This window comes from Triticum dicoccoides, chromosome 3A (genome assembly GCF_002162155.2).
Source record: "Triticum dicoccoides isolate Atlit2015 ecotype Zavitan chromosome 3A, WEW_v2.0, whole genome shotgun sequence".
Classification (NCBI taxonomy): Eukaryota; Viridiplantae; Streptophyta; class Magnoliopsida; order Poales; family Poaceae; genus Triticum; species Triticum dicoccoides.
The window spans coordinates 750,556,630-750,581,976 of NC_041384.1; the positions used below are offsets into that span (position 1 = coordinate 750,556,630).

General features: G+C 39.3%; 1 long non-coding RNA gene across 1 annotated transcript; it reads left to right on the forward strand.

Moving 5' to 3' along the window:
• Positions 1–4,475: 4,475 nt before the first annotated feature.
• Positions 4,476–4,982, forward strand: LOC119273641. The gene is made up of 2 exons (XR_005134930.1): positions 4,476–4,572; positions 4,718–4,982. It is a non-coding gene; the product is annotated as an uncharacterized LOC119273641 (long non-coding RNA).
• Positions 4,983–25,347: the final 20,365 nt, after the last annotated feature.

Genomic DNA, 25,347 nt, shown 5'->3' on the forward strand with positions numbered 1-25,347 from the left:
CTTCAGTGCATGATTTCCCAGTGTAAACATGATACACTAATACCTATAGGTTTTCTGTGACATCATTTGTCTAGAGAGCTAGTGGTAAAGGGAGCAAGATGCGAGGCTGGCGTCAAGGACACATGTCCGCTGCTAATTAATTCTTGTGGTAACTAGGACATGGCCCGTGCGTTGCAAGGGGAGAAAACAAAACATCAAACAACCCCCATTCCTTCCCCTACCAGATCCTTATTTATGATTTTGTTCATAAGTGCAAATAGAGAAAATATTACATAACCGGGTTTAGTGTTATGCTAATTACCAACATTAGGTCAGAAAGTGTCTACAATTCTACTATCCTTTTTTTATATATGTGCATTTTTTCTGAGCTACATACTTACTTATTATGAAAAATCAATGCTCTAACTTATTGTTCTAAATTGTATATATTAAGTAAAGTTTTGTTATAAAATTTAGCTGCGAGAAAATGTTTTCTTATGGATAGTAGTTTTGTTTCGATCTTATTCAGAATTTATACCATAGAGTTGTTATATTTGTTTGCATGTTTGCCTATTAAAATGGTTTCTATAGTGAAACGAAACGTCTAATTCATCTTAATATCATCATAGCCTCAACGTGCTACGACAACCGCGTCGATATTTTAGCTTACAAACGAATTTTGGCCTATCTGATATTCAGTAAAGACAATGTATCCATCGAACAATGAGGCATCAGTTGTGACTTCGTTAGTTTACAAGCTTTACAACATACATAGACGATGTATGAGTACATATGTTTGGTTATGTACATATATATGCATTTCGCAAACAAAAATGTATGTATATATGCACACATGTGAAAGATTTATTTTTTCCTCCAGGCACAATTACACTCTTGACTTGTTCACATAGATCCATTTGGAAGGAATCATCGTGCAAAAATTTAGTCTACCAAGTAGGATTTCATTTGACATGTACATGCAAAATTTTATTTCTAAAGACGTACATGCAAAGTTAGGTTCAGGATTGAGCCTCCGTAAGCCTTGTGGGCCCTCCCCCTCCTCATATCTCTCTCCTCCCATCCCTATCATGTTCCACTCAGAGATCTAGATTTGGAGCGAGCCGCACACTCCAGCTCCACTCCTTCCAGCCACGTGTGCTCTCCGGTGAGCAGAGCAACACACGTCGTCGTTCACCTCCTCCCGTCATCACCGCGTGGTCCGGCCACATCCGAGCACCATGACCATAGGATCTCGTGGGCATCCCTCCTCTGTACTTATAACATCTCGAGTCCGATTCTGTCTTTAATCACTATATAATTAATGTTTGTTTATTTATGTTTTGGATTTGTGTTTCATTATGCCATTAAATATTTCACACCAAATTTAAAAGCATGTTAAGTAAATCAAAATGAGTTTGAATTTAACTTATTCAATTTGTGTGAAACTTTTTGTCTGGTCTCTCCTTAATCATTATTATAATGTTTTTGATTTTATTTCTGTATTTGCACTTCATCATGCCATTAAATATTTCACACCAAATTAAATCTATGAACATTCCATAAAATCATTTGAGCCTTGTTGTATTTTATTTAATTGCTTTTCCAATTTCTATTTCAACCTTCTCCGAATTCCCTTGCCTCTTCTACTTCAAGTTTGCACCAAAACCTTTGTCCAAAATTATCTTATCACTTTCTCAAGCTACACCAAAAACACTCCTAAAGCCTAGATCTAATTCAAACCCATTTGAAATAAATGCAAATGAGTTTGAATTTAACTTATCCAATTTGTGTGAAACTTCCTCTCCGGGGCTAAGTATAAATCATGGACACTTGGTCTTTTCCTTTCTATTTCTATTCAAGGAGCGTATGGCCTATATCTTCTTTTTTTGAGAATCATGTGGCCTATAGCTAATTTGGTTTCTACAAGTAGAGGCAAGACAGCAGGAACGGCCTAGCTGGCCCACCTAAGCAATGCTTTTTTAGTGTAGATCTTGCAATGCTACCAGTCGTCGTCCGCGGCGCCGCCATGCTGTGAAAGGTAGACAAGCTGGGTGGACTTCTGCATGTCCGTACTCACGCTGTCCTGCTTGACAATGACGCGGCCGCCGAGAGCCTGCTCCCGCTCTTCCACTACACACACGCCCCTGTCTGCCATCATCATCACCTCCATGGCAGGGCTGATCGTCGCCCGCCCGGCGCTGTTGAATCGTTGTCTCTCTTTCATTAGAAAGTGCAGTCACCAGCATAATTACCTTGGTCTGTTTGTTGATCCTTGAGTTGGCTTGCTGATTTGCAAGCAAATTGCTGGGTATATAAACTGCTGTAAGTTGATGTGAAAAAAGTGAGGTGAGACTATTTCAATATGCAACGAACCTTTTTGGGAGCAGAAGCTTATGATTTCTCAGTTGGTTGCAGTCCTTGGGATAGGAGCTTGAAGTCATGCGTTCGCCCCCTCACCAGAGCAAAAAATTTAATATTTTTTTCGGCACACGCGGTGATGAATGGACGGCCCAACAGAAAAACATCAGGGTAGCCCATGCAGTCAGGACGAGAAATAACCCATAGGACATACAATGAATCGTTTTTCTTTCAATTTAAAAATTAGTACCACCTTCAAAAGTATAAAAATACCATAAAATCAATTATAATATAGGTGAACGGATGAAAAAATTAGCAAAACACACCTTGCTATTAGTAAGTATAGAAAAGCTCTCTACTAAAACTAACTTAGTTGTGTCTTCATCTAAACAGCCCCTACTTTTTATTTACGCGCTCTTTATTATTTTGCAATCCTATCCAACAACACCTACAAAGTACTTTTAGTTTCATACTTGTTCTAGGTAAAGGGAACATTAAGCATGCGTAGAGTTGTATTGGAGTCGATAGAACTCGAGGGAATATTTGTTCTACCTTTAGCTCCTCGTTGGGTTTGACACTCTTACTTATCGAAAGAGGCTACAATTGATCCCCTATACTTGTGGGTTATCAAGGATATACGCGGGAACCAGGCCTTTAAAGAAAATTTTCTATAGTACGGTTGATGTGGCAACTTGTGGTCGGGCTCTCTAGTAACCCGGTAACTGAACAATGATGTGGCAGGGCCGCTGAGATGGATAGGCTGCATGTCAAGAGAAATAACATAGTGAAGATGTTCTATTTAGGTATTATATATTGGAGATGACCATGTGTCTGTCTGTCCACTCTGCTTTCTGGTTGGCACGCTCAACATTTCTGCATTCATGGATTGTTTCCTCATCTGCTTGATAGGCCCTGAACTGAATCCGGTAGGAAGAACCTGAAGTGTAGTACTATGCACACCTGACCTGATAGAGTCAGGCACCGAGCCCGTTCAGGAATTTTTTAAACACAGTACAGATGCAAGCAAAAGAAATGGATTTCGCATATCACCTGGGGTTGGGATCATAGGCTGGCTTTGAAGTGGCGCTCACACCGGTTGTTGCTAACAGCCTCCTGCAGACAAAGGCATCCTCTACAGGATCGCCGTTCACGACCAAGGCCATTATTCCATCTCCCAGGAGGGCAGCATTGAGCTCATCAGAGGGGACAATGAGGCTATGCCCAAGCCAAAGAGTGCCACATCCAACCAAGCCCAAGAGCTCTGCTCTGTTCTACCTATGAAGATGACTAAACTGAAACTTTCTCTCTCCCTAAAAAAAGACTAAACTGAAACTGCACAATCGTAAGACATCCAAGAAACCTCAATGTCGGTGGCTGATCATAGTCTATTTGACACAAGGGTAGGGAATCAACGGCAACAGATGGATCAATGAATGATCTGCCTACCATGCGTCAATTTTGTTCTATATTACTTTTGCCATATTTCGGGAGTATCCAACCATCCTTTAAGAATTCGGATAGACTACCACTTGAGTTGGACCGATTTCTCTGGAGGGTCTTTGATTTTTGTTCTTTCAGTGCATAATTGCAATGTTAACCGCATGACTGCAAGTCTTCAAAACTACAACCCAAAAACTGGGATGAAATATTCCTTTCACGTATAACTATCCGTTCCTTCAGTGCATGATTTCCCAGTGTAAACATGATACACTAATACCTATAGGTTTTCCGTGACATCATTTGTGTTGGGAGCTAGTTTTTTGTGTGTGCAGAATTGACAGGTGATGGTGTAGCAACATCGTCCAATACTAGTGAAAATTGACAGGTGACGGTCAGTTGTACTCTATACCTTGTCCAATGTGCTAGTACTCAAGAGATATGGTATTTAATACTATATTTGAGATGATATCGCATTTAATGTCACACAATTAAGAATATCTTCTAAATTTATATTTGCATAGATGGAAAGATAACATCCATGAAATGGATACCATCTTATAGATAGAACCATATTTTACAAATTAAGTATAGTGAGACGGCCAAATCTTTGTGATCTCATTTTGAGCGAGATGGGACTAAATATTCTATAGCCATTAGTCTATATATAAAGATACAATGCTTCTAGAGGCCCAAACCGAGTCAGGAGTAAGAAGTTTGTGTCTTCTCTTATGGAAGGGAAAGCTATTCTTCTTTGCCTTATGGTGCTTGTGCACCTAGGAAATTCCATTCATATTGGTAAGAAATTGATCTCCCCATCCCTATATATGTTTCCATTCTCCTATCAACCAAAGTAGGATAATATTATCACTTAAACATCATGAATATTTTCATATTTTTCCCAATTTGGACTTCTTTTTATGGTGTGTGTTTTTATTTACAGATAAATGCAAGGATCTAGTTCACCCGCAAGGAAAAACATGCAAGGATCTAATTGCTTCTATCGACCGTGAGTGCGATTTGTCAAATTGCCAACTGACGTGCAAAGATTTGTTTGGAGCGAAACTCACAGCCTCATGGTGTATCAACCCTGTCCCATACTATTGGCATTGTAGGTGTCGTGTCTGTTGGTAGAGTTGCACTGAACAATCATGTCAAAAAATGGACAAATGATGTGATCCAATAATAAAATCTTCGTGTGACATGCATCTAAGAATACATAACAATTGCCAAATTTAGGTGTTCTATCCGATTTTTTCATGTGTGATATTGATCTGGTAATTTTAGGTTTGCATGGCCTCGTGATTTATAAGTTAAAAAAAACAACCTTATACGACATGAATGAATCGACCTAACTATACCGGCAGTCCTTTTTTTGATGGGCCCAGAACACAAGGAACTAGTATATATTTCTCTAGTCGGTGAGTATGTTTAGTGGTAGAAACTTGTAGAATCAGATATCGAACAGAGCAATGTCCTAAAAAAAGATATCGACCATAGGGGATGAATGTGAATTGAATAATTTTAGCAATTTCTACAAAACAGATAGAAGACCAAGGAAATAGATTGTTAAAATCAAAAGGATATTGGCGAATGGAAGAATAACTCAACAAGAAACTATGCAACTTAGTAGCATGCGAGGCAAACTAGTAAGATATAAGTTCATAAATGCCTACGAGCGGCGTTCAAAAAATGTATTTAGTGGCAATAGATTCCGTTGCCGCTGGTGTAACAACAGTGGTATGCTGGTACTAACATCCACACCCAACGCCGCTTGCATATCTCTCATATGTGGCGTTTGGCAGGCAACACCACTAACTAACAAATTATAAGTATTCCACCATGGACAGTAGATGCCAGTAATAGAAGTCATGTGCCATGTGGCTGATGCTCGCTTTGTCCTGTGGGTCCCAAAGTCAGTGAACACCTACTATCAAATGATACGTCTCCGTCGTATCTACTTTTTCAAACACTTTTGCCCTTGTTTTGGACTCTAACTTGCATGATTTGAATGGAAGTAACCCGGACTAACACTGTTTTCAGCAGAATTACCATGGTGTTATTTATGTATAGAAACAAACGTTCTTGGAATGACCTGAAACTTCTCGGAGCAACTTTTTGGAAAATATAAAAAATACCTGCAAAAGATGAAGGCCAGGGGGGCCACCACCTGTCCATGAGGGTGGGGGCGCGCCTGGCCCCCTAGGGCGCGCCCCCTACCTCGTGGGCCCCCCGGTGCCTCTCTGACTCCAACTCCAACTCTATGTATTGTGCTTCGGGGAGAAAAAATCAGAGAGAAGGATTCATCGCGTTTTACGATACGGAGCCGCCGCGAAGCCCTAAAACCTCTCGGGAGGGCTGATCTGGAGTCCGTTCGGGGCTCCGGAGAGGGGAATCCATCGCCATCGTCATCATCAACCATCCTCCATCACCAATTTCATGATGCTCACCGCCGTGCGTGAGTAATTCCATCGTAGGCTTGCTGGACGGTGATGGGTTGGATGAGATTTATCATGTAATCGAGTTAGTTTTGTTAGGGTTTGATCCCTAGTATCCACTATGTTCTGAGATTGATGTTGCTACGACTTTGCTATGCTTAATGCTTGTCACTAAGGCCCGAGTGCCATGATTTCAGATCTGAACCTATTATGTTTTCATCAATATATGAGAGTTCTTGATCCTATCTGACAAGTCTATAGTCACCTATTATGTTTTCATCAATATATGAGAGTTCTTGATTCTATCTTGCAAGTCTATAGTCACCTATTATGTGTTATGATCTGTTAACCCCGAAGTGACAATAATTGAGATACTTACCGGTGATGACCGTAGTTTGAGGAGTTCATGTAGTCACTATGTGTTAATGCTTTGTTCTGGTACTCTATTAAAAGGAGGTCTTAATATATCTTAGTTTCCGTAAGGACCCCGCTGCCACGGGAGGGTAGGACAAAAGATCTCATGCGAGTTCTTTTCTATAAGCACGTGTGACTATATTCGGAATACATGCCTACATTACATTGATGAACTGGAGCTAGTTCTGTGTCACCCTATGTTATGACTGTTACATGATGAACTGCATCCGGCATAATTATCTATCACCGATCCATTGTCTACGAGCTTTCCATATATTGTTCTTCGCTAATTTATTTTTCCGTTGCTATTGCTATCATCACTACAAAATACCAAAAACACTACTTTTACTCCTGTTACCTTTTGCTACCGTTACCACTATTATCATATTACTTTGCTACTAAACACTTTGTTGCAGATATTAAGTTTCCAGGTGTGGTTGAATTGACAACTCAGCTGCTAATACTTGAGAATATTCTTTGGCTCCCCTTGTGTCGAATCAATAAATTTGGGTTGAATACTCTACCCTCGAAAACTGTTGCGATCCCCTATACTTGTGGGTTATCAAGACTATTTTCTGGCGCCGTTGCCGGGGAGCATAGCTCTATTCTTTGAGTCACTTGGGATATATATCTGCTTATCATTATGAAGAACTTGAAAGATCCAAGAACCAAGATTTATCCCTCAACTACGAGGGGAGGTAAGGAACTGCCATCTAGCTTGGCACTTGATTCACTTTCTATTTTGAGTAAGCTTGCGACACCTAAACCTGCTTCTGCTATTCGTTCTGATATGTCGCATGTTATTGATGATGCCACTTCTGCTATGCATGATACTTATGATGAAACTACTTCTATGCTTGATACTACTGTGCCACATGGTGAATTTCTTGATGAACAAATTGCTAGAGCTAGAGAGATTGAAAATATTGAATCTGATAATACTGATGAAAGTGATGATGAAGAATCACTTGTTATTCCTAAGGGTTATGTTTTTGATCAAGAAGCTTCTTTGGCTATTTTAGCTTGCAAAGATAGATATTAACTCAAAAGGTTATTAGCTAAATGGATTAAGCAATCTCTGAATGCTAGAATGAAACCTTTCCCTGCTTTTGCTACTTCACCTATCTGTGTTACTGATAAGGATTATGAGTTCTCTGTTGATCCTGATATAATTACTTTTGTTGAATCTGATCCTTTTCATGGTTATGAATCTGAAACTGTTGTGGCACATCTTACTAAACTGAATGATATAGCCACCCTGTTCACTAAAGATGAGAGAACTCGTTACTTTTATATCCTTAAAATATTTTCGTTCTCATTAAAGGGTGATGCTAAGATATGGTTTAATTCTCTTGATCCTGGTCGTGTGCGTAGTCCCCAGGATATGATTTATTACTTCTCTACTAAATATTTCCCTGCTCATAAGAAACAAGCTGCTTTAAGGGATATATATAATTTTTTGTGCAAATTGAAGAAGAGAGTCTCCCACAAGCTTGGGTGAGGCTTCTCCAATCACTTAATGCTTTGCCTGATCATCCTCTTAAGAAAAATGAAATACCTGATATCTTTTACAATGAACTAAGCGATGCCTCCAGAGATTACCTGGATAGTGGTGATGGTTCTGTTTTGAGGGAAAGAACACCGGATGAAGCTGAAATTCTATTGAACAATATGTTGGCAAATGAAAATAATTGGACACCTCCGGAGCCAGTTCCTGAGCCTATTCCTAAACCAACTCCAAAGAAGAGGGGTGTTCTATTTCTCAGTCCTGAAGATATTCAAGAGGCAAAGAAATCTATGAAAGAAAAAGGTATTAAAGCTGAAGATGTTAAGAATTTACGTCCTATTAAAGAAATACATGGTCTTAATTTACCGCATGTTGAAGAAACATATGATCTTAATCCTTTACCTATTGAAGAAACTCATGGTCTTGATAATCCAACACAGGTAGTAAAGGTAAATTCTCTCTATAGATATGATAAAGATGAAATCCCATTTACTAAGTTTGCTAGCCCATGCTTAGATGAGTTTGATAAATTTATGGCTAAGCAAGAAGATTTTAATGCTTATTTTGGTAGACAATCAAAATACAATTCAAATATGCTTGAACACTTGGGTGATTATATGGCTAATGTTAAAGGTGAACTTAAACTTATTAGTAAACATGCTTCTATGGTTACCACTCAAGTAGAACAAGTACTTAAAGCTCAAAATGATTTGCTCAATGAATTGAATAGTAAGGATAATGATAATGTTGTTAGAGTTATGACTAGGGGTGGTAGAATGACTTAGGAACCTTTGTTTCCTGAAGGCCATCCTAAAAGAATTGAGCAAGATTCTCAGAGAAATAATATAGATGCACCTAGTTGGTCTAAAAAGAAGAAAAAGAAAAATGATAGGACTTTGCATGCTTCTAGTGATCCTATTGTTGAAACACCTGAGAATCCAAATGATATTTCTACTTCTGATGCTGAAACACAATTTGGTAATGAACCTGAAACTAATGATAATGTTAATAATAATGTTCATGATGATGCTCAACCTAGTGATGATGATGATATAGAAATTGAACCTGTTGTTGATCTTGATAACCCACAATCAAAGAATCAACGTTATGATAAGAAAGACTTTGTTGCTAGGAAACATAGTAAAGAAAGAGAGCCTTGGGTTCAGAAACCCATGCCTCTTCCTCCCAAATCATTCAAGAAAAAGGATGATGAGGATTTTGAGCGCTTTGCTGAAATGATTAGACCTATCTTTTTACGTATGCGATTAACTGATATGCTCAAAACCAATCATTATGCTAAGTACACAAAAGATATTATTACAAATAAAAGAAAGATACCGGAAGCTGAAATTTCCACCATGCTTGCTAATTATACTTTTAAAGGTGGAATACCAAAGGAACTTGGAGATCCAGGAGTACCCACTATACCACGTTCCATTAAAAGAAACTATGTTAAAACTGCTTTATGTGATCTTGGAGTCGGTGTTAGTGTTATGCCTATATCTTTTTATCGTAGACTTGATTTGAATAAGTTGACACCTACTGAAATATCTTTGCAAATGGCTGATAAATCAACTGCTATACCTGTCGGTATTTGTGAGGATGTGCCTGTTGTAGTTGCAAACGTTACTATTTTAACGGACTTTGTTATTCTTGATATTCCCGAGGACGATAGTATGTTTATTATTCATGAAAGACCCTTTTTGAATACTGCAGGCGCTGTTATTGATTGCACTAAATGCAATGTCACTTTTCATGTTAATGGTAATGAGCATATGGTACACTTTTTGAGGAAACAACCTCAAGTTCATAATATCAACCCTATTGGAAAAATTCCATCGATTATATTTGGAGGTTTTGAATTTCCTCTTCCTACTGTCAAGAAGAAATGTGATATTCTTATTATTGGGGATGTGCATATCCCCGTTGAGGTAACATAGTGTTATTCGAAATTTCTCTGGTTCCATGTTATTCGGAATGAGTTCGTTAACAAGACTTCATCAACCTTGTTAATGGATTCCTTTTGATGATCATGAGATGGATGAAACTAATAGGCACAACCTTCTGTACCCCACTTTTACTCTCTTTTATTTATATTAAATAAAATAAAAATAGTATTTCTCCATCTGTTATCTGATTATCCATGCAATATAAAGATACTGCGAAAATAAAAGTTCTCCAAATGCCCTGAAATTTAACTATGATTTTTTCCAGAATATTTGAGAATATTTGGCACTGGAAAGACAACAGGGGGGTCAACCACCTACCCACGAGGGTGGAGGGCGCGCCCTACCCCCTACGCGCGCCCCCTACCTCGTGGGCCCACAGTGGCCCTCCTCCACTTATCCTTTCACCCATACACTCCTTCTTCCTCCCCCAAACACGAATAACCAGCTCAAACCCGAGTCCAAGCTCGTTTTGCTGCCATTTTCGATCTCCTTGCTCAAAGCACCTCTCACAAAACTGCTTGGGGAGATTGTTCCTTGGTATGTGACTCCTCCATTGGTCCAATTAGTTTTTGTTTTAGTGCTTTATTCATTGCAAATTTTCGCTGCTTAGGTGACCCTGTTCTTGAGCTTGCATGTCAAATTTATATGGTCAAAAGTAGTTTTGATGCATGATATAGGCTCTAGGCACTTGTAGGAGTAGTTGCTATCAATATTATTGAGTTCGGTTTACATTTATTTTGAAGTTACTAAAAATTTCAGAAATTTTTCAGAGGAAGAAATATGGTTAGGAAAATGTTCCAAGGTGGTTCTTCAAGGAAGCAAGGACCCAGACTTGCAATGCGTGATGCTGATGATGAGCCACCAAGAGACGCTCCAGTGCGTCCTTGTGAATGGCCTTCTGAGAACTTTATGGATCGAGCAGGAATTAAGGAAGAATTTAATGCATATTTGCGTAACGCTGATCTTGTGATCTTCGAGGAAGAGAAGTGCAACCATTATCACAATCTCACTAGTTTCTTTGTGAGGAGGTTTGAATTTTCATCTTCACGTAATTCTCCAACTGTCTTGTTTGATCTTTATGAAAATTCTTACACTATGGACTTAGAGGATTTTACCACTGCTTGCAAACTTCCACAATGGGGTAGTATAAGGGATCCTCGCAAATCTGAATTTAGTGATTTTCTTGCTAGTATAACTGTGGGAGAATCTAGAGATATAACACAAGCTACCATAGGGAGCATTCACTTTCCTTCTATACATTATTTTGCTCTCTTCATAGGTATATGCATTAATGGTAAAGATGAGGCATGTCACATGTGTGTCCCTGACCTCGTTATTCTTAGGAGTGCTGTGTTAGAAGACAAATCTTATAATTTGGGAGCCATTGTTGCACGTAGGTTGCATCTTAATAGATTTAATGGAGATTTCTTTGGTGGAATTTATGCAACCCGCATAGCTAATTTTCTTGGTGTAGCCATACGCGAAGATGACATTGAACTACCCCTGCTTACCTAGACTTTAATGCTACGGTCACCACCAGTTTGTCGAGAGGAATGAATCACCCCTCCAGTATCGTTTAATCTTTGACAGACGCCGTGCTGTCCATATTACTCTCGCTGCTCCTGCCTTCTTTGATTATCAGGCAAAAGGAAGATATGTTATTACCAGAGAGGAGGCAGATGAGTATGAGAGGACGGCGGAGGCCGCTCGTGGCCACGCTGCAGCTCAGGAGGCGATAGCCGCTGCATCTCAGTACGACCCCAACTATTATTATGGATATCCGCTAGGCCAGCCATGTCCATAGACAAACTTAGGCCAAAAGCCTAAGCTTGGGGGAGTACGTATTTCCCACCGACATTACATTCATGTTCACACACTCATTGCTAGATGTCGGTGCTCATACTTTTTCATTGTATCATCCATGCTAGTTTATTTTCCTTTTTATGCTTTCTTCTTGTGTGTTTAATAAACCTTAAGAAAAACAAAAAAAATTAGTTGTAGGTTTTAATTAGTTTACTTTCCATGCTTGTAGTAGTAATTAAAAAGAAAACTGATATGTCTCCAATGTATCTATAATTTTTGATTGCTCCATGCTATATTATCTACTGTTTTGGACATTATTGGGCTTTATTACCCACTTTTATATTATTTTTGGGACTAACCTATTAACAGGAGGCCCAGCCCAGAATTGCTGTTTTTTTGTCTATTTTAGGGTTTCGAAGAAAAGGAATATCAAACGGAGTCCAAACAGAATAAAACCTGCTGGAACATGATTTTCTCAACAAACAAGAACCGGGAGACTTGGACCCTCCTCAAGACACAAAAGAGGAGGCCACGAGGTAGGGGGCGCGCCCACCCCCACCAGGCGCGCCCTCCACCCTCGTGAGCCCCCTGTAGCTCCACCGACGTACTTCTTCCTCCTATATATAAATATGTACCCCCAAACGATCAGATTCGGAGCCAAAAACCTAATTCCACCACCGCAACTTTCTGTATCCACGAGATCCCATCTTGGGGCCTGTTCCGGAGCTCCGCCGGAGGGGGCATCGATCACGGAGGGCTTCTACATCAACACCATAGCCCCTCCGATGAAGTGTGAGTAGTTCACCTCAGACCTACGGGTCCATAGTTATTAGCTAGATGGCTTCTTCTCTCCTTTTGGATCTCAATAGAATGTTCTCCCCCTCTCTTGTGGAGAACTATTCGATGTAATCTTCTTTTTGCGGTGTGTTTCTTGAGACCAATGAATTGTGGGTTTATGATCAAGTTTATCTATGAACAATATTTGAATCTTCCCTGAATTCTTTTATGTATGATTGGTTATCTTTGCAAGTCTCTTTGAATTATCAGTTTGGTTTGGCCTACTAGATTGATCTTTCTTGCAATGGAAGAAGTGCTTAGCTTTGGGTTCAATCTTGCGGTGTCCTTTCCCAGTGACAATAGGGGCAGCAAGGCACGTATTGTATTGTTGCCATCGAGGATAACTAGACGGGGTTTTAACTTAATACTCTAGATGCATGCTGGATAGTGGTCAATGAGTGGAGTAATAGTAGTAGATGCAGGCAGGAGTTGGTCTACTTGTCTCGTACGTGATGCCTATATACATGATCATACCTTGATATTCTCATAACTATGCTCAATTATGTCAATTGCTTAATAGTAATTTTTTCACCCACCGTAGAATACTTATGCTCTCGAGAGAAGCCACTAGTGAAACCTATGGCCCCTGGGTCTATTTTCATCATATTAATCTCCTACTGCTTAGTTATTTCCTTTGCTTTTTACTTTGCCTTTATTTTACTTTGCATCTTTATCACAAAAATACCAAAAATATTATCTTATCATATCTATCAGATCTCACTCTCGTAAGTGGCCGTGTAGGGATTGACAACCCCTATTCGCGCTGGTTGCGGGGATTTATTTGTTTTGTGCAGGTACGAGGGACTCGCGCATAGCCTCCTACTGGATTGATACCTTGGTTCTCAAAAACTGAGGGAAATACTTATGCTACTTTGCTGCATCATCCCTTCCTCTTCAGGGAAAACCAACGCAGTGCTTAATAGGTAGCAAGAAGGATTTTTGGCTCCGTTGCCGGGGAGGTCTACGCAAAAGTCAACATACCAAGTACCCATCACATACCCTTATCTCCCACATTGCACTATTTTCCATTTGCCTCTCGTTTTCCTCTCCCCCACTTCACCCTTGCCATTTTATTTGCCCTCTCTCTCTATCCTCCCTCTCTTTCCCGTTTGCCTCTTTTTGCCCGCTTGTTTTTTGTGTTTGCTTGTTTGCTTGCTCGTCACGATGGCTCTACCTAAATTTGGTGACCTCCACCTTAAAAGGTTAGAAGAGATCGAAAGCAATGTCAGGAGTTTCATGGTCTTGCAATTCGAACATAAAAGTTTCTTCAGAAACGAGCTTAAAGAATAGAAAAGTTTTATGAGTTTTATGAATAAAGAGCTTGATGATATGTCTAAAGATTTCGATGGTTTAAGATACCAAATTGCTCATCTTGAGAAATAAACTGCTGAAGTTTTGGATAGGCAGGCTACCTTAGTTAATAAGATGGCCGCTAAACCGGATTCCCATGAAAATAATGATGAGGATCTAAAATTTATTGATGTGTCCCCTATTAAATCTTTGTTTTTCAATATGAATCTTGATAATGATGGGACTAAATATGATCCACCTTTACCTAGAAGGCGTTCCAAGAATTTGGAATTTTTTGATCTTGATGCTAAAATTGATAAAAGTGGGATTGAAGAAATTAAAACCCTAGATGTTGCTAAACTCACTATTATGGATTTCAAGGAATTTCACTATGAAAATTGCTCTTTCATTGATTGTATTTCTTTGTTGCAATCCGTGCTAAATTATCCTCACACTTATAGTCAAAATAAAGCGTTTACTAAACATATCGTTGATCCCTAGAAAAACTTGAATTGGATGTTTCTATCCCTAGAAAACTTTGTGATGAATGGGAACCAACTATTAAAATGAAAATTAAAGATCATGAATGCTATGCTTTATGTGATTTTGCTGCTAGTGTTTCCACGATTTCAAAGACTTTGTGTGATTTGTTAGGTTTCCGTGATTTTGATGATTGCTCTTTAAACTTGCACCTTGCGGATTCCACTATTAAGAAACCTATGGGAAGAATTAATGATTTTGTTATTGTTTCAAATAATTCTGTGCCCGTAGATGTTATTGTTCTTGACATAGATTGCAATCCTTCATGTCCTATTATTCTTGGTAGACCTTTCCTTAGAACGATTGGTGCAATTATTGATATGAAGGAAGGAAATATTAGATTCCAATTTCCGTTAAGGAAAGGAATGTAACACTTTCCTAGAAAGAAAATTAAATTACCTTATGAATCTATTATGAGAGCCACTTATGGATTGCCTACCAAAGATGGCAATACCTAGATCTATTCTTGCTTGTTATGCCTAGCTAGGGGCGTTAAACTATAGCGCTTGTTGGGAGGCAACCCAATTTTATTTTTATTCATTGCTTTTTGATCCTGTTTAGTAATAAATAATTTATCTAGCCTCTGTTTTGGTTGTGTTTTTTGTGTTTAATTAGTGTTTGTTCCAAGTAGAACCGTTGGGAAGACTTGGGGAAAGTCTTGTTGAACTTGCTGTAAAAAACAGAAACTTTAGCGCTCACGAGAACTGCTGCCATTTTTATTTAGAGAGTGATATTTAGTTAATTTTTTTTTCAAGATGATTAATATATAAATTCCTCACGTCCAGAAATTTATTTTAGAATTTTTGGGGTTCCATATCTTGCGCTAGATACAGATTACTACAGACTGCTCTGTTTTTGACAGATTCTGTTTTTCGTGTGTTGTTTGCTTATTTTGATGAATCTATGGCTAGTAAAATAGTTTATAAACCATAGATAAGTTGGAATACAGTAGGTATAACACCAATATAAATAAATAATGAGTTCATTACAGTACCTTGAAGTGGTCTTTTATTTTCTTTCGCTAACGGAGCTCACGAGATTTTCTACTTCAAGTTTTGTGTTGTGGAGTTTTCAAGTTTTGGGTAAAGATTTGATGGATTACGGAACAAGGAGTGGAAAGAGCCTAAGCTTAGGGATGCCCATGGAACCCCCAAAATAATCTAAGGACACCTAAAGGCCAAAGCTTGGGGATGCCCTGGAAGGCATCTCCTCTTTCGTCTACTTCTATCGGTAACTTTACTTGGAGCTATTTTTTTATTCGCCACATGATATGTCTTTTGCTTGGAGCGTCTTGTATTATTTGATACTTTTATTTTTTTACCACAATCATCCTTGCTGTACACACCTTTTGAGAGAGCCATACATGATTTGGAATTTGTTAGAATACTCTATGTGCTTCGCTTATATCTTTTGAGTTATATAGTTTTGCTCTAGTACTTCACTTATATCTTTTAGAGCACGGTGGTGGATTTGTTTTATAGAAACTATTGACCTCTCATGCTTCACTTAGATTATTTTGAGAGTCTTAATAGCATGGTAATTTGCTTAAAATCCTAATATGCTAGGTATTCAAAGTTAGTAAAATTTTCTTAAGAGTCTTTTGAATACTAAGAGAAGTTTGATGCTTGATAATTGTATTGAGATATGGAGGTAATAATATGAAAGTCGTGCTAGTTGAGTAGTTGTGAAATTGAGAAATACTTGTGTTGACGTTTGCAAGTCCCGTAGCATGCACGTATGGTAAACATTATGTAACAAATTTGAAACATGATGTGTTATTTGATTGTCTTCCTTATGAGTGGCGGTCGAGGACGAGTGATGGTATTTTCCTACCAATCTATCCCCCTAGGAGCATGCGCGTAGTACCGAGGTTTTTTGATGACTTGTAGATTTTTGCAATAAGTATGTGAGTTCTTTATGACTAATGTTGAGTCCATGGATTATACGCACTCTCACCCTTCCATCCTTGCTAGCCTCTTCGGTACCGTGCATTGCCCTTTCTCACAGAGTTGGCGCAAACTTCGCCGGTGCATCCAGACCCCGTGATATGATACGCTCTTTCACACATAAACCTCCTTATATCTTCCTTAAAACAGCCACCATACCTACCTATTATGGCATTTCCATAGCCATTCCGAGATATATTGCCATGCAACTTTCCACCATTCCGTTCATCATGACACATTCATCATTGTCATATTGTTTAGCATGATCATGTAGTTGACATAGTATTTGTGGCAAAGCCACCGTTCATAACTCTTTCATACATGTCACACTTGGTTCATTGCATATCCCGGTACACCGCCGGAGGCATTCATATAGAGTAATCTTTGTTCTAGTATCGAGTTGTAATCATTGAGTTGTAAATAAATAGAAGTGTGATGATCATCATTTTCTAGAGCATTGTCCCAAGTGAGGAATATAAAAAAAAGAGAAAGGCCATGAAAAAAGAGAAGGCCCAAAAAAATGAGAGAAAAAGAGAGAAGGGACAATGTTACTATCCTTTGCCACACTTGTGCTTCAAAGTAGCACCTTAATCTTCATGATAGAGAGTCTCTTGTTTTGTCACTTTCATATACTAGTGGGAATTTTTCATTATAGAAGTTGGCTTGTATATTCCAACAATGGGCCTCCTCAAGTGCCCTAGGTCTTCGTGAGCAAGCAAGTTGGATGCACAGCCACTTAGTTTTCTTTTGTTAAGCTTTCATGCATTTATAGCTCTAGTGCATCCGTTGCATGGCAATCCCTGCTCCTTGCACTAACATCAATCGATGGGCATCACCATAGACCATTGATTAGCCTCATTGATCTGAGACTTTCTCTTTTTTTTTCTTCTCCACATCACCCCCTCATTATATTCTATTCCACCCATAGTGCTATGTCCACGGCTCGCGCTCATATATTGCGTGAAAGTTTATAGGTTTGAGATTACTAAAGTATGAAACAATTGCTTGGCTTGTCATCGAGGTTGTGCATGATGAGAGCATTCTTGTGTGACGAAAATGAAACATGACTAAACTATATGATTTTGTAGGGATGAACTTTCTTTGGCCATGTTATTTTGAGAAGACATAATTGCTTAGTTAGTATGCTTGAAGTATTATTATTTTTATGTCAACATGAACTTTTGTTTTGAATCTTTCGGATCTGAATATTCATACCACAATTAAGAAGAATTATATTAAAATTATGCCAAGTAGCACTCCGCATCAAAAATTCTGTTTTTATCATTTACCTACTCGAGGACGAGCAGGAATTAAGCTTGGGGATGCTTGATACGTCTCCAACATATGTATAATTTTTGATTGCTCCATGCTACACTTCTAGGAAAAGGGCTATAGATAATATGGACACTAATGGCGCACCATGTATGTGGTGCACCATTGCTATACAGCAATGGCGCACTACATATAGGTGCGCCATTAGTAATATATTACTAATGGCGCACCATGGGATAGTGCGCCATTACTAGTTGACATAGTAATGGCGCACCACACCCACCGTGCGTCACTAGTAGTTTTGAAAAAAAATTAAAAAAATTTGTTAGTAATAGCGCATCAGTGGACAGTGCGCCATTACTAGTTAAAACTAGTAATGGTGCACTGTCCACTGGTGCGCCATTACTAAGTTTTTTTAAAAAAAATTATCAATTTTTTTTTTCAAAACTAGTAATGGAGCACCGTGGGTGTGGTGCTCAATTACTAGTTTAACTAGTAAAGGCGCACCACTCCCATGGTGCGCCATTACTAACTTGGCCCAAACTTTCCACCAAATGCACCCCCTCAGTGGACCGCCTTTTCAGTTTAAAAAAAATAAAAAGAAAATGATGGATATGTAAAAAAATCAAAGAAAATAAGTTTCCCATGTGATATGTGGTCTACTTGTTGGGAAAATTTATAAATATGAATTTTGACTTTATTTGCAAAATCTCTCTGGAATTTGTAAAATGGGCATAACTTTTGCATACGACCTCGGATTAAAAAGTTTTTTATATGAAAAACCATCTACTCCAAAAGTTACATACGAATTTAACGGGGGAAACCTCGTTAAACATTTTCAAAATCCCCAAAAACCTAACAGAAAAAAAGTTACGGGGCTTTTAAGATTTAGAGGGAAAAATGAAAAAAAAATCGAACTTACTAGTGGCGCACCGTTTGTTAGGTGCGCCACTAGTAACAGAAAAAAAGTTGGTTTCGAAAAAGAATTTTTTTTTGATTTTTTTCTTTCAAAATATGATACGTAATATGACCGGGATGTTTGAAATATTTGTTCGAAAGTTCATCATACTCATGAACATGAACAAAGTCCTAGACATCAACAAGGTTTAATATGATTGATATGATAGATATATCAACAAGTGCTTGTGAAGTAAGCTGGTGCTGGGGTTGGATAGCAATGGCGTGGTGCTTGAGATACTAATGGCGCACCAGTGGTGCGCCATTAGCAAACAAAATCTAATGGCGTGGTGCAAGTGGCGCACTTGTAGTGCGCCATTAGTAGCGAAAACAGGTGCGCCACTAGTAGCCCTTTTTCTAGTAGTGCTATATTATCTACTATTCTGAACATTATTGGGCTTTATTATCCACTTTTATATTATTTTTGGGACTAACCTATCAACCGGAGGCCCAGCCCAGAATAGTTGTTTTTTTCCTGTTTTAGGGTTTCGAAGAAAAGGAATATCAAACAGAGTCCAAACGGAATGAAACCTGCGGGAACGTGATTTTCTCAACGAACAAGACCCGGGAGACTTGGACCCTATGTCAAGACACAAAAGAGGAGGCCACGAGGTAGGGGGCGCGCCCACCCCCACCAGGCGCGCCCTCCACCCTCGTGGGCCCCCTGTGGCTCCACCGACGTACTCCATCCTCCTATATATACCTACGCACCCCCAAACGATCAGATACAGAGCCAAAAACCTAATTCCACCGCCGCAACTTTCTGTATCCACGAGATCCCATCTTGGGGCCTGTTCCGGAGCTCCACCGGAGGGGGCATCGATCACGGAGGGCTTCTACATCAACACCATAGCCCCTCCAATGAAGTGTGAGTAGTTCACCTCAGACCTACGGGTCCGTAGTTATTAGCTAGATGGCTTCTTCTCTCTTTTTGGATCTCAATACTATGTTCTCCCCCTCTCTTATGGAGAACTATTCGATGTAATCTTCTTTTTGCGGTGTGTTTGTTGAGATCGATGAATTGTGGGTTTATGATCAAGTTTATCTATGAACAATATTTTAATCTTCTCTCAATTCTTTTATGTATGATTGGTTATCTTTGCAAGTCTCTTCGAATTATCAGTTTGGTTTGGCCTACTAGATTGATCTTTCCTGGAATGGGAGAAGTCTTAGCTTTGGGTTCAATCTTGTGGTGTGCTTTCCCAGTGATAGTAGGGGCAGCAAGGCACGTATTGTATTGTTGCCATCGAGGATAACAAGATGGGGTTTTCATCATATTGCATGAGTCTATCCCTCTGCAACATGTCATCTTGCTTAAGGCGTTACTCTGTTTTTAACTTAATACTATATATGCATGCTAGATAGCAGTCGATGAGTGGAGTAATAGTAGTAGATGCAGGCAGGAGTCGGTCTACTTGTCTCGGACGTGATGCCTATATACATGATCATACCTAGATATTCTCATAACTATGCTCAATTCTGTCAATTGCTCAACAGTAATTTGTTCACCCACCGTGGAATACTTATGCTCTCGAGAGAAGCCACTTGTGAAACCTATGGCCCCCGGGTCTATCTTCATCATATTAATCTCCTACTACTTAGTTATTTCCTTTGCTTTTTTACTATGCCTTTATTTTACTTTGCATCTTGATCACAAAAATACCAAAAATATTATCTTATCATATCTATCAGATCTCACTCTCGTAAGTGGCCACGTAGGGATTGACAACTCCTACTCGCGTTGGTTGCGAGGATTTATTTGTTTTGTGCAGGTACGAGGGACTCGCGCGTAGCCTCCTACTGGATTGATACCTTGGTTCTCAAAAACTGAGGGAAATACTTACGCTACTTTGCTGCATCATCCCTTCCTCTTCGGGGAGAACCAACGCAGTGCTCAAGTGGTAGCAAAAACCAGAAAAGATTTCATGTTCCTCTTTTGCTTGTTGGGAGCTTTCCCGTGTAAATAGTTTTATTTCTTTTCTTTTCTTCGGGGGTCGATAGAAGAAGACCATAATTAAATTGTTGAAGTGGCTCTTATATGCATTATTGTTGATCTGACAAAAGAGCCCATATTGCCTTGTCTTCTCCTGTTTATTGAATGCTTGCAGATTCCAGCTTAGTCCAATGCACGTGCACTATAATTATTATTCACATCGTTCGGTCGTGCAAGTGAAAGGCAATTATGATGATATATGATGGACGGACTGAGATGAGAAAAGCTGGTATGAACTCGGCCTCTTTTGTTTTTGTAAATATGATTAGTTCATCATTCTTGATTCAGCCTATTATGGATAAACATGTTTGCAATGACAACTAGAGATCATAGTGCTTATGCCATTCTTGATTAGCTATGAGTTATAATGGTTTACCATGCGTGCCAACATGCTATTAAAATGGTTATGATGTGGTATGATAGGGTGGTATCCTCCTCTGAATGATTTAAGTGACTCGACTTGGCACATGTTTACGCATGTAGTCGAAACAAAATCAACATAGCCTTCACGATATTTATGTTCATGGTGGATTATATCCTACTCATGCTTGCATTCGGTGTTGATTAATTTTAATGCATGTTAATGACTGTTGTCGCTCTCTAGGTGGTCGCTTCCCAGTCTTTTACTAGCATTCACATGTACTAAGCGGGAATACTGCTTGTGCATCCAACTCCATAAACCCCAAAGTTATTCCAAATGAGTCCACTATACCTACCTATATACGGTATCTACCTGTCGTTCCAAGTAAATTTGTATGTCCCAAACTCTAAACCTTCAAATAAATATCCTATTTTGTATGCTCTAATAGCTCATGTATCAACTAGGGTTGTCCGTATCTTCCATGTTAGGCGGGTTATTCTCAAGAGGAGTGGACTCCGCTCCTCACTCACGAGATAAATGGTTGGTCACCGGGATGCCCAGTCCCATGCTTTATGCAAACTAAATCAAAATAATTGCAAACAAAGTCCCCCTGGGACTCTTGTTAGTTGGAGGCACTCATTGTTTCGAGCAAGACATGGACTGATGCTTGTTGGTGGAAGGGGAGTATAAACTTTACCATTCTGTTTGGCAACCGCCTATAATGTGTGTAGCATGGAAGATATTTCCATCTCTTGGTTGTTATGTTGACAATGAAAGTATACCGCTCAAATTATTATTCACCTCTGTTTCAAAAACCGAGCTCTGGCACCTCTACAAATCTCTGCTTCCCTCTGCAAAGGGCCTATCTATTTACTTTTATGCTGTGTCACCATCCTCTTATTAAAGAGCACCAGTTAGAGAGCACCGCGGTCATTTGCATTAATTACTATTAGTTTACATTGGGTATGACTTGACTAGATCTCTTTTACCATGAATTACAATGTCTAGTTAGTCCTTGGTCTTTAAAGGTGCTCTGCATTTATGTTTTGCGGTTTCAAAAAGGGCTAGCGAGATACCATCTTGTTATATCATATTATGATTGTTTTGAGAAAGTGTTGTCATCCGAGATTTATTATTATGACTCGCTAGTTGATTATTGTGAATGTGGTTAGTTATAATCTTTGCTGAAAACTTGAATGGTAGCTTTACATATTTACAACAACAAGAGCAAACAGAGTTTGTAAAAGTTTTTCTTTATCACTTTCAGTTTATCAACTGAATTGCTTGAGGACAAGCAAAGGTTTAAGGTTGGGGGAGTTGATACGTCTCCGTCGTATCTACTTTTCCAAACACTTTTTCCCTTGTTTTGGACTCTAACTTGCATAATTTGAATGGAACTAACCCGAACTGACGCTGTTTTTAGTAGAATTACCTTGGTGTTATTTATGTGCAGAAACAAATGTTCTCGGAATGACCAGAAACTTCACGGAGAATTTTTTTGGAAAATATAAAAAATACCTACAAAAGATGAAGGCCAGGGGGCCCACCACCTATCCACGAGGGTGGGGGGGGCGCCCCCTACCTCGTGGGCCCCCTGTTGCCTCTCCGACTCCAACTCCAACTCTATATATTGTGTTTCGGGAAGAAAAAAATCAGAGAGAAGGCTCATCACGTTTTACGATACAGAGCCGCTGCAAAGCCCTAAACCCTCTCGGGAGGGCTGATTTGGAGTCCGTTTGGGGCTCCGGAGAGGGGAATCTGTCGCCAATTTCATGATGCTCACCATCGTGCGTGAGTAATTCCATCGTAGGCTTGCTGGACGGTGATGGGTTGTATGATATTTATCATGTAATCGAGTTAGTTTTGTTAGGGTTTGATCCCTAGTATCCACAATGTTCTATGATTGATGTTGCTATGACTTTCTTATGCTTAATGCTTGTCACTAGGGCCTGAGTGCCATGGTTTCAGATCTGAACCTATTATGTTTTCATCAATATATGAGAGTACTTGATCCTATCTTGCAAGTCTATAGTCACCTATTATGTGTTATGATCTGTTAACCCCGAAGTGACAATAATCAGGATACTTACCGGTGATGACCGTAGTTTGAGGAGTTCATTTATTCACTATGTGTTAATTCTTTGTTCCGGTACTCTATTAAAAGGAGGCCTTAATATCCCTTAGTTTCCGTAAGGACCCCACTGCCACGGGAGGGTAGGACAAAAGATGCCATGCAAGTTCTTTTCCATACGCACGTATGACTATATTCGGAATACATGCCTACATTACATTGATGAACTGGAGCTAGTTCTCTGTCACCCTCGGTTATGACTGTTACATGATGAACCACATCCGGCATAATTCTCTATCACCGATCCATTGCCTACGAGCTTTCCATATATTGTTCTTCGCTTATTTACTTTTCCGTTGCTATTGCTATCATCACTACAAAATACCAAAAACACTAATTTTACTACTGTTACCTTTTGCTACCGTTACCACTATTATCATATTACTTTGCTACTAAAAACTTTGCTGCAGATATTAAGTTTCCAGGTGTGGTTGAATTGACAACTCAGCTGCTAATACTTGAGAATATTCTTTGGCTCACCTTGTGTCGAATCAATAAATTTGAGTTGAATACTCTACCCTCGAAAATTGTTGCGATCCCCTATACTTGTGGGTTATCATCAGATAACCCCATCATGTTACACTAATCTAGTTAAAACATTAATTAAACTAAACCTTACTCAAACATTAATATTAAACTAGTTGGCATCCACATTTCACACAGATTTGAACAACAGTATTGAAATCACAAAACTAAATCTAACTAAAACTAAAAGGTGCGCCTGATTCCTTGCCTGCATATCATCATCCGAGATGGCGACAACCGCCTAATGGTTGTATATGGAGCTTAAGTGCACCACATTGGATGGAGGAGCAGCCAGAGTAGGAGTTGGCTAGCTCAGCTTCTATAGCATCTCGTTGGGAGGAAGAGACTTGAATATCGCCTGAACCTAAGGAACCGTGTGCGACATCCACAGCTCCTTTATGTTGTGGCATGTAGGAGGCAGTGGCAGAGGTAGCACTACTAGGAAAACCCCTATAGGCAACCACTTAATAGTGCTGCAGGTTAGTAAGGCAGCGCTACTGCTACTTAGGAGTAGCACTGATAAAAACAGCGCGCTATCGGTAGAGAATAGTAGCAGTGCGGGCACAGACAAACGGCGCTACTACTAAGTACTCCCCACCATGCACCCAGCACACGTCAGTAGCATGGGCTGTTCAATACCCACAAGTATAGTGGATCAATCGTAGTCCTTTCGATAAGTAAGAGTGTCGAACTCAACAACGAGCAAAAGGAATCAATAAGTAGTTTTCACCAAGGTATTCTCTGCAAGTGATGTAAAATAGTGGTGACAGATAGTTTGATAGAAAGATAATTTGTAACAACTAACAAGTAATGATAGTAACATGGCGCAACAAGGTGGCATAATCCTTTTTATAGCAAAGGACAAGCCGGAATTGTTTCTTATAGTGAGTAAAGCGTTCTAGAGGACACATCCGAATGTTGTCAGACTCGTGTTCACTGTTTTGATAAGTTATTATGTGGGTAGATTGGTGGTAGTGTGTTGCTCTTACTTGAACAACCCACTTATCGCTACTAGGGAAAACCTCATACACAGAACTTTAGCAGTAGCGCTAGTTAAAAAAGGGCGCTGGTGCTACATAGCAGTATCGCATGCACGTGAACCGCACTACAAATACGGTTGTAGCAGTAGCACTTCTTCAGGGAAAAGCGCTACTACTAAAATTCCCACTACTAAGCCGATAGCCTACAAATAGTAGTAGCGATCTTAGAAAAATCGCGCTACCGCTAAGATTATTGTAGCAGCGCGTTTACCGTGAAAAGCGCTACTGCTAATGAAAATAAAATAAAATGAAAAAATAGAAAATTAAATGAAAATGAAAGAAATAGAAAAAGGAGAAAGGAAAAAATAAAATTGTAAAGAAAAATAAAAGAAAAAGAAAAATAAAGGAGAAAGGCATAGTAGTAGCGTATGTTCATGACAGTCGCTATAGATAATATAACAGCAGCGCGTTTTATAGACCCCCGATATAGAAAGGGGAAAGGAAATAAGAAAAGGAAAGGAAAATAAATAGCTATAGTAGTAGCGCATTTTGTAAAAAGCGCTATAGCTAACTTAGCTATGGCGCGTTTTTACTTCCATCGCCACCGCTACGTTTGACTTAACCCCCGCG